The following is a 15,151-nucleotide window of genomic DNA, read 5'->3' as shown; positions in this document are numbered from 1 at the left end:
CTCCAAATCATCCTGCAAAATTTCGACATCCCGTGCATTCACTATTGCTCTACCCAACTTTGCATCATCAGCAAACAAATGACCAGTTCTTCTCAGATCCTTTCCTAAATTATTAATGAACAAATTAAACAACAGTGGTCTAAGAACAGAAACCTGTGGCACACCACTAGTTACAGGCCATCTTTTGGACTCTACTCCTGAATAAACCACTCTCTGATATCTCTCCATCAACCACCCTCCTATCCATTTCACCAACCCTATATCCATCCCCATATGCTGCAGTTTACTGATTAGAATTCCATTTGGTATCCTGCCAAAGGCCTTAGCAAGGTCCAGTAGGATCACTGCAAACACATTACCCTTATCCAGTGCAGCCGTCACTGTGTTATAAAACGTGAGCAAGTTACTGAGGCATAATCTACCCTTCACAAAACCATGCTGTCTCCCATACAGTATCCCATTTTCATCTATCCAATCCTGTATTTTCCTCTTGACTATTTTCTTCAAGACCTTGACAACGATTCCTGATATAGTGATCGGTCGGTAATTTACAACAGCAGTCTTGGAATCTCCTTTATGCAGTGGAACTATTTTCCACTCTTTCCACCCCCTTGGGAACTAACCCAGACCTGAGACTCAAATTAAACAAAATGGTCAAGGGCACTGACAATTTTTTAGCCGCTTCACATATGACACAAGCTGGTATACCATCCAATCCCACAGATGTATAGACATTGAGGTTTTGTAATAGACTATTCACCTCCACTTCATTCACCAAAATTCCCATAAAGCTGTTGGTTCTTTCATTCCTGCAATATCACCACCTGAATGATATACTCTTACAAAGTCTTCGCTCAGTAATTCCACTATATCAACTGATTCAGTTACCTCCCTACCATCAGCATTCTGCAATATACATTTTTTCTTTTACTTGCAAAATATTGAAAAAACTGTTTGGGATTCTCTTCAGCCTACATGACTAATGTTCTTTCATAATCTGCTTTTGCTTTTCTTACCACACTTGTTACCGTTCATGTGCCTGCTAGTCACCTTTCTCCTTAAATTCCCTCCACAGTTGTTTCTTTTTTTGCAGCTCAAGCTTAATGGTGTTATTCATCCATTTAACCCCTACTTGATTTATTATTTGGATTCTAGGTATACAGTCAGCCATTGCCTCCTGCAAACACTGCTTAACTGCCTCTCATGCACTATCAACATCCAGTTCTTGCAGTTTTACATGCCATTGCACTGAACTAATCAAACTCTTAAGCTTGTCATACTTACCAGCCTTATAATTCCACACCTTTAGCCACCTCCCAAGTCAAGACCCTATGATCACTCTCTCATCAATCGGTGGCAACGTGGTCATATTCGTTACAGCCAAATTCTCAGATGCAATTACTAGATGAAGCACTCTCTGACCCCTAGTATTTTCCATTACGTGCTGTCGCAGATAGTTATCCCTTAATAACCGCATAAAATTAAGGGATAACCATCTTCCTCCTTCCAATCAATGTTACCATAGTTGAAATATCCTATAATAATTACTCTCCCACTCATTTCTTCTATTTGCTTATGCATACTATCTCCACCATGTATTCCATCACCTGGTCTATAACAACACCTGATTGTATATTTTGTTCTGCTAGCCTCAATCTCACACCAAATAGCCTCAAATGTGCTCTTTTCTCTATCCTGCAGTTCAACTGTTATTCTCCTTGGCTGCAGCTCATTAGCTATCATCAATAACACTCCTCCCCCCCATTTTATTCTCCCTGTCACTCCTGAACACACTATACCGCTCACATTCAATCCCACTATCTATATCATCTTCTGTCAGCCATGTTTCACTAATGCCAATAACCTGTGGCCTGGAAGTGCCAACCAAGGCCAAAAATTCTTCCTTCTTGTTCCTAATACTTCTGGTATTAGCATACATGAATTGCAGAAGCCCATTTGTCCCATCCCATTCTGATTTGTTGTCCTTCGTACCCGCTCAGGCATATTACCTTCCTCTTTCACAAATGGGTAAAAATGAGATAAAAGTATAAAACCTAATAAATTCTCTAAAAATAATAATAATAATAATTTTTGGAGTTCAACTAGGGAAAAAAAAATTGACATTATCAAAAAATCAGAATTTTATATGTACTCTGGGACAGCTGTTCTGAAGCAATTTAAAACGTAAAATTAAAAAAAATTAAATACTTAATTTCATGATGACATCCCAGTATGTGGTTACAAAAAAAAATATGAAGATGAAAAGTAAATGTAGTAAATTTAGTAGGTTAGAGGGATTCAAAATTGAGGAGCTGCTCCAGCAACTTTAAGCTTACTGCTAATTAAGTATCAGCTGAATCCTGGGATTCAATGAAACCTTTGAGAGATTTAGCAAAAATATTTTAATTAAAAGTACATACTTCACAGTGTGCCAAGTTGCATTGACTGAACTGCCTCTGAATGTCCCTTATGAGATTATAATCCTTATTTTACTTGTATTTTAGTTATTTAAAATGGAAGTATTATAATTTAAAAAATTTCAATTCATTTTTATATCTAAAAATTTGCATTATATATAGGCCATACTGAATTGAATTCCACTGAAATAACATTAGAAGCAAGGGTTTCATAGGTGTTCGAAAATGACTGGTTTTAATAGTAATTATTATCATATAGAATGAATGAAGAATGGTTCAAGTCCCCCTCTGACAACTTCATGATTATAACTGTTTGGACTATTTCTGAGTTTAGTTTTATGGTATTCATTAAATATGCAAGAAAGCTTAGTTTCATTACTTTTTTTTTGCACTATTTGTATTGTTTATTATTTTTTAAATATGCTTCAAGCATCAAATTAGCTTCCAGTTTGGTTCTGATTTTACTATGAAATTTTCTTGCTGAGAGGAATACATGGGCTGAATTTTTATCCCTCTATATTTCAAATTAAATATCATTTACTCCAGCAAAAGTATGAATTCAAGAAGCAGAATTTTCTCAAACAGTCTTGAATGAATGGAATCCCACACATTCAGTGGATTGATTGCTAATCAATCCACTGATTAGGGAAATTTACAGTAATCTACCATTTGACCCCTTGATTATCAGAACAGAATCTTTGCATAGCAATAGAAGTCTATTGCTATGCAAAGGTGAATTAATTGTAAGGTTGTTTTGAAAGTCAGATGAACCGTAGATTACTGTATATATACGGAGGGTCAGATGAACGGTAGATTACTGTATATATATTGAGGGTCTGGAAAGTTCTAAATACTAGAACAATAATTATATTAAAGCAACTGATATAACCAAAAGAAAGAACATACAAGGATATAAAAACATAAGTTACCTTCATAACTCTTCTACTAGTATGTTCCTTCTTGTGGTTATATCAGCTGCTTTAATATCATTTTTGTTCAAAGTGTTTATCAGAACTTTCCAGACCTCCTCCTCCTTGTATATATTATTTACCATCTGCCATATTAAAGCATGTCAGGTTTCTCATGATTGTTTTTTTTTCTACCTCAGTTTTTATCTTGTATCATTTTCGACTCTGCTTTGTTGTTGTTTCTCTTCAGTTTTTTTTTTTAAATCATCTTTATGTTTCAGTTATGACTCCTCCTATGATTCCTTCCTCCTTCATTTTATGATGTCCTCTCCTCCCTTTGTACTTTCAGTGGCTATTAGAAGATTTGTCACCTTTTTTTGATATTTATGTTTTTCATCCAGTCTTCATAAAACTGTTGCTTAGGCTACTTTTATAATTAGCATTTTTCTTTCTTAAAGACAGTCATGGTATGTTCGGCAAGTATTTTCTATTAGACGTTTTTCTTTTCCTGGGTTGCTTCTTTACTCCACATGGGAATATGTTTTAATTTTTGCAAGCAACATCACATTTTAATGGCCACATTTTATACTACATATTATAATTGTCTTCATATTTTATCATTCAGTCTCTAAAATTTAATTATTGTTTCCAAATACTGCTTTTTCCCTAATAATGACATCTACAGTTTGCATTTAAAAAATATTCAACTTTGATTTTAAAAAAAAAAAGTGTTTTTTGCATTTTCTTTTCATTATGCTACTCATTTGCATCCTACTTAAACTAGATGGTTAAGCATTTGATATTTCAAATGCTTAACCTACACTTGTATTCTGGATCAGATTTTCTCCAAATCAGAAGAAATCAGAGTTCCTTTCCTATTTCACCAAAAAAAAGTTATTTTTTTAATACATATATAATTTTTATATCAGTTGTCTTTTTTAATGACTAAAAGAGTTTTACTTCATTAACTGAATCTTCAAAGGATTACAGACACAAATTTTATCATCCAGTTTTCATTTCAAAATCTGCTTATATCACTTCCAAAAAGTGCATCCAATCAAGAAGTGTACCTTCATGTTCAATAGTGAACAGTATAGCTAGCTGGCTATTTAGATTATGCCAAAGCAAAAAAATGCCTATAAGTTTGCACATGCTCTCTCTCTTCCCAGTTTATATATGCCTATGCAGGATGAAAAATATGAAATTCTAGAAGACAAAACCTTACCACATCTACATTCTTTATACTAACTCACCTTCAATAAAAATCAAATTAGCTGACAGGAACTGAACCCAAGAATATTTCCAATCTAGGGCATTGAGCTACGAACTTATGCTGAAGCGAAGCACAAATATAGTAGCTTCCCCATTCATCTTCTCTGTTTGTTCATGGAACAGATAATCATCTTAGTTATTCTTAAGAATTTCACCTGTTTTTGATCTTGTTAGTCTCAAGAAGAATTTAAAGCAGCCAGCATAGGAGGCAGAAATATAAACAACTTAAGATAAGCAGATGATACAGTACTGCTGGCTGAAAATAAAAAAAGATCTTCAAAACCTACTAGAAGAAACGCTGAGACTAAGTGAAAAATATGGACTTATCAACTTCAAAAAAACCAAACCATGAACAAGAGAAAATATCTGATACAAATATTAAAATCAGAGGAAATACCTTAGATCAAGTAGAGAGTTATATACGAGGGTGGTCTCAAGAGAGTTATATACGAGGGTGAGACTAAGTGAAAAATATGGACTTATCAACTTCAAAAAAACCAAACCATAAACAAGAGAAAAAGAGAAAATACCTGATACAAATATTAAAATCAGAGGAAATACCTTAGATCAAGTAGAGAGTTATATACGAGGGTGGTCTCAAACGTTCTCGACCTTAACCATAGATAGCAATACTATCGGCAAGATTTTTTTTTTCTAAGTTGGTACCTCTGTCATAAGCATCCATGTGAAATTGCAAGTCATTCTATCAAGTAGTTTGTTTTATACAGCTGTCTGAAGCAAAAGTGTTGTCTATATCCCTTGAAATGGATAAAATTGAGTATCGTGTGGTTATAAAATTCTTTGTAAAAGAAGGTTTAATGCCAAAAGAAATCCATTCAAAGTTCATAAAAGTTTATGGGCACTCTTCTCCTACATTTTCGACAATTAAAACATGGCCATACCAGCCTCGAAGATGATCGACATGAAGGACATCCAAAAAGTGTAACAACACCAGAAATCATTGAAGTGCACAATATGGTATTGGATGACCGGCAAATTAAAGTGCGTGAAATTGCTGAAACTATAGGCATTTCAAACGAACGTGTAGGATATATTTTGCATGAAGAATTGCAAATGAAAAAGTTTTGTGCAAGATGGCTGCTGAGCTTGCACACGGCAGATCAAAAATGCACTCACATGAAAATCTCTGAACAGTGCTTGGAGCATTTTAACAAGAATAAAACCGATTTTGTGTATCAATTTATTACTATGGATGAGACTTGGATTCACTATTACACACCAGAATCCAAACAGCAGTCAAAACAGTGGACAGAAGCCGGTTGTTCAGCACCAAAGAAGACAAAGAAGGTTGCATTAGCAGGAAAGGTCATGGCATTGGTGTTTTGGGATACTAAAGGAATTTTGTTTATTAATTATCTTGAAAAGGGTAAAACAATAACCGGGGAATATTATTCCAATCTTTTAACCAAACTAGATGAGAAAAGAACCTGGTTTGCAGAAGAAAAAAATCATCTTTCCAATGCACCTGCCCACAAAGGTGTTTTGGCAATGGGAAAATTAAGGGATCTGCATTATGAATTGTTGGAACATCCACCCTATTCCCCAGATTTGGCTCCCTCTGACTTCTGTCTCTTCCCAAAACTAAAACTCTTCCTCACTGGTCAACGTTTTTCTTCGAATCAAGAGGTGATTGCAGCTGCAGAGATTATGTTGAGAAATAAAAATAATTTTAAAATTCTAAATTCATTTTTTTTTTATTGTTAGGCCGAGAACTTTTCAGACCATCCTCGTATATTTGGGTCAACTAATTACAGAGAATGGAAGGTGCGATATGGAAATATTAAGAAGAATAAAAATTGCTAGATCAGCCTTCATTAGCATGAAAAACATTCTGACCTCAAGGGAAATTTACACAAAAAAGAGAATTAGGCTGTCAAAATGCTACGTATGGTCAACTGCTATATGGAGCGAAAACCTGGACAATATCAAAATATTGTAAAAATAAACTAAAAGCCTGTGATATGTGGATCCTTAGAGTCTCATGGATTGCCAAATCCATGAGAAATTTTAAATGTTAATTTAGAAACATTAGAGATGAATGGAGAAGATAGGACTCTGTTGAAAACTATTAAGAAAAGGAAAACGACCTACCTTGGTCATATACTAAGGCATGAATCCCTACCAAAAACACATCTAGAAGGAATGATACAAGGAAAAAGAAGAAGAGGAAGACAAAAAACAGATTGGATGGGAAATATTAAGGACTGGATCTTTTTGTCTTATGAAGAACATAAAAGAGAAGCACAAAACCATACATGGGGAAGCTCATGGTAGTCAACCCCCTAGAAGGAGATGATCTGACAAGAGTCTCAATAACATCAATTAAATAAACACCAGGACAACAGTCTGGTATTAACTTATTCATGTTGATTATTAATAGCTGTGTAAGGTTTCATATTAATTTCAGCAACTGTTTAATGTTAATAACTGCTCACTTTATAAACATTTAATAATTGTCAAAGAAATTGCACTGGCCAGTTCACCTGGGTAGGCTCAGGTGAGCTGGCCAGCTGCTATATGTATATCCTTTGCATATCCAAGTCTCTATAAGGTGAATCCATACATATAAATGACCATTTCAGAAATGCTGAGAGTTCTTTTTTTACTTCTTGCCAATTTGATTGCAAATTTCAGAACTTTGTCAGAACTGTCTCCTTTAACTGCTGCAGGTGAAGATTAATCAAGTCTAATTCATTCAAGGTCAAAGAATAACAACACAGCATCTCCTTTAAAGTAGAATATAAAGATTGACTATTGGTAGTTTTTGCTAGCTCTACATCTTTCTTGTATGTTTTGTCCTTTGATAATGTCTAGCTTCAAATTCTGATGAGTTTGTTTTAGTGGCTGACTTTTCACTGTTCACTATGGCTGCATGCAGGTAGGCAGCCTGGATAGTGTGATTTTTTATCATATTACAACTGGTGCAGTGTGTAGCTTCACCTAGTACAGAATAGCTATGTACCAAATTGCTAGTCCATTTTATTGTTCATTTAGTATTCAAGTGGATATGGTACATGTGAAGAATAGACATGGGATCAGAAGGATCCTACATGACTCTTTTGAACCAGTACATATCCTACTGGATCAGAACAGATACATACCTCCGCATGGTTATCTTCAAAGAGAAAGCCACCTCAACCTATCAGTAAAGAATTTTTCTAGTTTAGGCTATACTCATATGCCAAAAATTTTATCTTCAGCTGCTCATCATGTACAGGAAACTATTGACATTTAAACCAAAAGCCCATATACTCCTGGTAGTAGCTGACATATAATCAAAAAATACAAAAAAAATTATGATATGAACACACTTGAGTCCACTAAAAAGCAGAAACTGTTGCCTGCATAATTGCAGTGGGTGTTGTGTCACACTGGCATAATGATCATACTCATGACAGATTGGAGCAAATTTCTGCTTAAAACTTTTTCTAAAATAGAATGCAGTTCCAAAAAAAAATTCTATATCTGTGCCCTCCACACTAGAATTCTACCACTCATCTAATAGGCAAGATGGTAGAATTCTATACTATGGTTCATTTAATAAATTTCTGCCAGGGCAACAGGGAAGATGCTTGCATACATTTTAGCCTTAATAGCTCTTTGGACTGCTCTCCACTGGAGAAATTCCAAATTATGTGGACTATGGGCAAAATCTAAATTTATCCAAACATATTTGGAATTCTTTGTGAACTTCAGTTTCCAGTTCTTGATTATTAAATAACTTGAGGAATTCACAACGTATACTGGAATATAAATTAAAATAAACTTTAATATATACTTCCTATATTTGAGAGACTTAATAGATCTAGAAATTTCTGTAACAAATCAAAGTGGAATAGGCAGAGAAAACATGAAGTTGATGTACAATCTCAGTGGCAGTTTAATTATGCCAAACTTTCTCTGTATTTCAGTGTTACATTTTCTGGTTAAAAAACAAATCATGGCATACACTACATTTTGCATTCTGTTTGCAAAGTTGTTATGACAGTGATATGATCAGTAGGCATATTTATTAGCCCAAGCTAATGTCTGCTGGTTCAAACATCTGTAACACAACATGGTATTAGATGTTTAATTACTTACTGAAAATTGAACTGACTGTGAGTTTATAATATTTAAACAGAAATGTTTTCAGTGATTATCAACTGAACTACTTACACAACACTAATACTGACCATTTATATATTGTTTTGGTGGATGTAGTAGAAATATGACTTGGAGAGTATAGAAGAATAATTCCTAAGTGCAAATCAGTATAGTTAGTTGCTGGAAAATTATCAATTTTTATTTAAGGAGCCTTTTAAAGCAGTTTTAAACAATTTGCAACATTCAAAGTTTTCAATGCCGAAAAAACTATGCACCAAACTATCACTTAAAAACTAACCATAGATAATGACTATTTTGTTGAATAAAAGCTCAGTCGTTTTTTTTTCTCTTTTGATCAATCAATGTTCTTGACATTCCTGAAACTATTACCACTGTACATTTGATTTAAGCATGCTTCAAATCACCCTGAGCTCTCTGAATTATATTACACAGTAAACAGTTTTACGAGTTTATTGGCTCCATGAAAATTCTTCAAAAGAGTTTTCCAAATGACAATTCATCAAAATTACAATTAATTGCTGGAAGTTTTCCAACTTGGTTATACTATAAATTAAAGATGCCAAGAAATTATATTCTTGGTTTAATCCTTTATCCAAGTATAAGCAAACAATTGTTGGCACCCGAAGTATTTTCAGGACAGGGCAACTCGTATATAGAAGCTAATGACCTCATATCACTTAACTTAGTATCCCATAATGCAAAGTACGTGTCCATAAGGATATCTGCTTTGCATTTTCCTGAAAATGCAAAGGCTTAATCCTTTATCCAAATGTAAGCAAACAAAGTTTGCTTACACTTGGATAAAGGATTAAACCAAGAATATAATTTCTTGGCATTTTTAATATATACAATTAATTGTAACACAATTGAATAAATGGAAATTCATCAAATAAACAATTAATCAAACATTCATCCAAAAGCAATTGATAAATCCTTTTCAATGAATTCCTTTCATAATTCATCAAAAGAGTAACTTTCTTGTAAAATATTGCTAACATACCCCAAGATGCAAACAACTTAAGTAGGTGGTCATGAGGACTCATAATAATTATTTTGTGGTATTTAAGAACATTATTCTGTAAGTGTACCTGCAACTTCATTGTATAGATGGTGATTTATCTGTAGACAAAAAAAAATTTCATTTTGCCTAATTTTTTTTAACAAACAATAATGGTTAGATCAAAACCAATAATTTTTAATACATATTTTAACATTTCTTTAAATTCATCCAGCCAAAGCAGAATTATTAATATCATTTCAAAACTTATTTTCATGTAGTACTATCATACTATCCTGTGCACCCCTTGAGAGTACATGACAGGAATTTGATGATGATGAACTTCTTTCCCAAAATTTTCCAATAAAAGTAACCAGCTGTAACTAAATCTGAATTATGCAGACAACTTAAAGTACAATTTCTAAATCCCAAAGTTTATCAAATTCCATTAGGTCAAAAAGTTATTGTAATATATAATTTTGACATATTGTTGCATAGTTCAACTATGCAACAATATTGGAAGTTTGACAAATTTCTGAAATGGTTTCAAACGCCAAATCTGAATGTAATTCATTCCATAACTCTTATACAAGCATCACTTCATAATAATTATTATTTAATTATGCATCTTTAAGTAAGAACCATGCAATGAAGCATCCAGGCCAATATACTGTTGCCAGTGAACTATCTGAATTGATTATTATGAATGTATTTACATTGTAATTTGTAAAATACTGACACTTAAATATGAAGGATAAAAAGATGAAATTGGCAAACATTCTCTGATGATGATGATCACTCCAAAATTTTCAGAACATGATGTTTTGGGAACACTTGCAAGGTACTCAAAAAAAATTGCCGTTTATTCCATATTAGTTATTGTGCCCCATGAAATTATTCTGCACATCATCAGGTTACTTTGCCATTATTGAAAAACAAACAAAAAAAACATTCATTTTCAAATCTCCAGGTTAAAATCTTAGGATTTTTCATGGATTAAACAAAAGCAGCATTCTGCCCTTTATCATATAATTACCTATCCCACCATTAATCCCTTTAATGCAATTGTAGAGCTATTAACGGAGTAACTGTAACAGCGATATTCTTCTATTTGAAATTTCTAAGTTCTTAAAAAAAAAAAAAGCTGAAGCAGGGAAAATGTTATATATACTTCTCAAAATGAAAAGATTTTATTTATTCATTATATATATATATACACACACACACACGGTGGTTCAAAATTCCACGTACAAACTTTGAGGGGAGGTAATGAACATCAAAATCAACCATATTCACATAGGAAAGCATGACCGGAAACGCCACCGGAAGGTACTAACAGGAACACAAAGATACAGAAATAACACAAGGCAGTAAGTAGCGTAAAAAACTTTATTAGGCGTAACTGAACAGTTCAATAGTAGTTGGATACATAATATGGTAAACAAGGTGCATGTCTGCCATCTCAGCATTCGTAAAACGATGCATGTTCTTCGTATGTCGAAAGCTTGAATGAGGAAGCCCAATTGCTCACCTGGAGCACTGCCGAACAGCACCACCTATCATTTTCGGGTGGCATTTCCGGTCATGCTTTCCTATGTGAATATGGTTGATTTTAATGTTCTCTACTTCCCCTCAAAGTTTATCTGTTCATCCAGAGATGAACAGATAAACATACGTGGAATTTTGAACCACCCTGTATATGTGCATTCCTTATATGTAAAGATGCAAGTATTCATGATGCATTCATCCTTATATTATGTATTCATGAATGAGATTGTAAATATAAATTCTTATAAAACAGTTATGAACTGTGAGGAGACCTCCACATCACTTTTAACCCTGTGGAGGTTGTGGCTGATCTGACAGATACAAACAAATTGTGTAATATAAATATTCTTACACATATCCAGTGTATAGCTTGGAGGTCATGACTAGCTGCGCATACATATATTACGAGTGATATTCCACACTGTTTATGCAGTCAGTTTTGGTTTAACATGTGTTATGTAAAGGTGTGTGATATTTAATAGTAAATTGTATCTGAGAGTTACTGCGAACTCTAATGTCAGTATAGTATTGGTTTAGTTTTATTTATTTATTTACCGTTGAAAATGCTTGGTTGGAAAAATATATATTGATTGGATAATCCATCAGATGTTGAAGAGATTCAGTGAATGTTACTCAAGTCCGATGATGATTATGTGAAAGCTCATTCAGAAGATTCGGATATCGAACAAGATATTTCTAGTGAAGAAAGTGAAGATGAATTAGACATGAATGAAGAGTATTTTCTTGAAAAGGATAAAGAATCAAAATGGAAGAAAAATCCAATAAGACAAATTAGAAGACAGCCGCAGAATATTTTGTGTCAACTTCTGTTAGTTCAGCCAAACGTAAAAAATGCCAAGACAGAACTTGAAACTTGGAATTGTTTTATCACAGATGATATTTTAGATCTAATCTTATTATATACAAATAAATATATAATAAGATTATATATTTATTGAATATTTCAAACCAGTATTCAAGAGAAAGAGATGCTAAGCGAATAGACAAAACAGAATTGAAAGCATTTTTAGGCCTCTTATATCTAGCTGGTTTACATCACAACAATCAGCTAAATTTTTATTCTTTATATTTCTTTGTTCAATAATTTCTAGATTGTAACTGAAAATAAATAAACCATCATATATTATATTTGCAGTGTTTTTTTAAAAAAGTTTTATTGCATTTTAGCACATAATAGTAATGAATGTATCTCTCAGATACATGCAACCTAAGCTGCAATTTTTTCGACCAGGACCTCAAAAGGGTTAAGGAATGCAAAGAACCAAATGGCCTTCTGACCTAATGTCCAATCCTCACCTTTTTGAGTCGCTAGAGCAGGCAGCTGGCATAAAGTAAACAGAAAAAGTGGTCCGTTTTGAAGATCTAAACAGCTGAGTAGGAAATAAACCCACTTGGCATTATAAGAATATCTGGAAAATTTGGAGAAAAGGGCCAAGCCAATAATAGAGGTAAGCTGGATTTCTCCTTAGGATATGGACTAGTTATCACTAACACCATGTTCCAATATAAAGATGTGCAAAAGTTCATGTAGAGAGGAGCTTCATTGACTATGTTATTGTTGATAGTGATATTTTCATGCTAGTTCAGGATACAACAATGTACAAGGATTTGAAATTGGAAGTGACCATCACAAGGTGCTAAGTAAAATAAAAATGAATAGCACATTGAAAAGAATAGTATGTAAGAAAGTTTTAAAAATAATTAAAGTTGAGCAACTTTTACAGATAAACTGTAAACTCAACTCTACAAACATTATCGAAGAAAAAAATGAAAGAGCTTGAAAACAAGAACCAAACCTTGGAATCTAAGTGGCAAACTCTCAAGAAAACACTGATTGATTCAGCAGGGAAGATATGTGGTGAAGATGGCTGCATGGATAGAAAAAATTATCAGCAAATAAGTCAGCAAATGCCCTAAAATAATACAGAAAAAAATGTAAGAGAGCTAAGCTATGTGTAAATGTAGCTAAACAAAAGTCACAGAAAGATTGTAACAAAAGAGAAAATAAATATCTACAATGTAACACAATGTTCTGGAGGCTATTGAAAAAGCTTACAAATGGAGAAAATATTACTGTAAAAGGAATCAAAGATGATAAAGGTGGCATGGAAACTTAAGATAAGAATATCCTAGATGTCTGAAGTAATTACTTTGAAAGACTGCAAAATGAAATAAGCAATGATAGAACAGTAATAGAAAATTTGAGAAGATTGCAAAGAGGAATACATATCAATACTTGAGGTAAAAAAAACCCATCAAAAACTTGAAATGTGGAAAGGCAGCTGAAGTAATGATATTCGACTAGAAATGCTTAATGTGAGGTGTATAAAAGTTGTGCATTGGCTACACTGCATAATTCAGAGGGCCTGGTCAAAAGGTCAAATTCCAGACAGAGTACATCATTCATAGATCCCATCTATATATATATATATATATATATATATATATATATATAAAAAAAAAAAAAAAAAGGGAATAAATCTGAATGTGAGAATTACAGAGAAGTTTCTCTACTAAGTGTTCCAGGTAAAATTTATGCAAGCATATTTGAAAAGAGGTTAACAAAAAATTGTGAAGGAGAAACTTGGAGGACAACAACAAGGTTCAGGCCAAATACAGGGTGTTCGGGATAAATTTGACATATTTATAATTAATTATATTTTTCCGTAAGTTACATGTATTAACACACACTTCTCTTCATTTAAAAGTTTGGACCCTTCTTCATTCATATACAAGATGTCAGAAAGGATGGATAGCTGGAACCCACCTGAATCATGGAAGAGAATAACTTGTATCATGATGATTCGTGCCCGCCATCAAAATAAGGATATTACGACTGCTGCCCAATGCTCCCTGAATACAGTAAAAACAATCAGGCATGAACTAGAGACTTGCAATGGTGACTACGAGGATGTAGCAAGAAGAAAGATCCCTAGCAGACGATCTGATTGCGTTCGTACAGCAGAATTCCTCGCAAATCTGCAGGAACAGGTGTTGAAGAACCCTGGCATTGGAATTCGGGCTTTGTTCGTGGAGTTGCTAACTGTAGTCAAGCCCTGGATAACAAGGGTAGCCAATGGTAGGCCGTATGTATGGCAGCAGGATTCGGCCCCTTGCCACACCTCTGGGAAAAGTCAAAAATGGTTGTCTGAAAATTTCTACGACTTCACCAGTCCAAATGTTTGGCCTCCAAACTCCCCAGACCTTAACCCCATGGATTATTTTGTATGGGGCGCAGTTGAAAAAGACACCAATCGCACTTCCAGTAATACAAAAGCCCAGTTAATGGATAAAATTAAAACAGTTTTTGCGGCCCTTCCCAGCTTGTTCGAGGTTCCGAAGCAGAATTGAAGCTGTGATCGATGCTAATGGTGGTTATTTTGAGTAAATCTTGTTGATAGTATTGTAATTAACTCTACCTGTAATGTTTTTTTGTCAATTCATTAAATTTAATAGATACAAAGAAGATTTTCTTTTTCCTTACGAAACTGTCAAATTTATCCCGAACACCCTGTAGATGTCAATATCAAATGTTCACTTTATGCCAAATAGTTGAGAAATCATTGGAACGTGACAATGATCTGTACTTAAGTTTTGTAAATCTGGAAAAGGCATAAAACAAGATGCTCATCAAAAACCTTTGTAAAACACTACAATTATATGGGGTAAATTGAACAGTATATTTCATTCAGTTATAAGTCAGAAATTAGAACTGAATGAAATACAGGAAGATGGTTTGATGTAGAATCAGGAGTAGGACAAGAATGTACACTCTTATTCATCTATATGGATTGCAATATGAAAGTAAGTGGCATTAAACCTGACATTAGATTTAGATTTCAAACTTAGCTCTTTGCTTT

This window comes from Typopeltis vanoorti, chromosome 12 (assembly GCF_054136105.1).
Source record: "Typopeltis vanoorti isolate ZY-2024b chromosome 12, IOZ_Tvanoo_1.0, whole genome shotgun sequence".
Classification (NCBI taxonomy): Eukaryota; Metazoa; Arthropoda; class Arachnida; order Uropygi; family Thelyphonidae; genus Typopeltis; species Typopeltis vanoorti.
The sequence above is the reverse complement of the archived record's forward strand: the minus strand, read 5'-3'. Positions refer to the sequence as shown.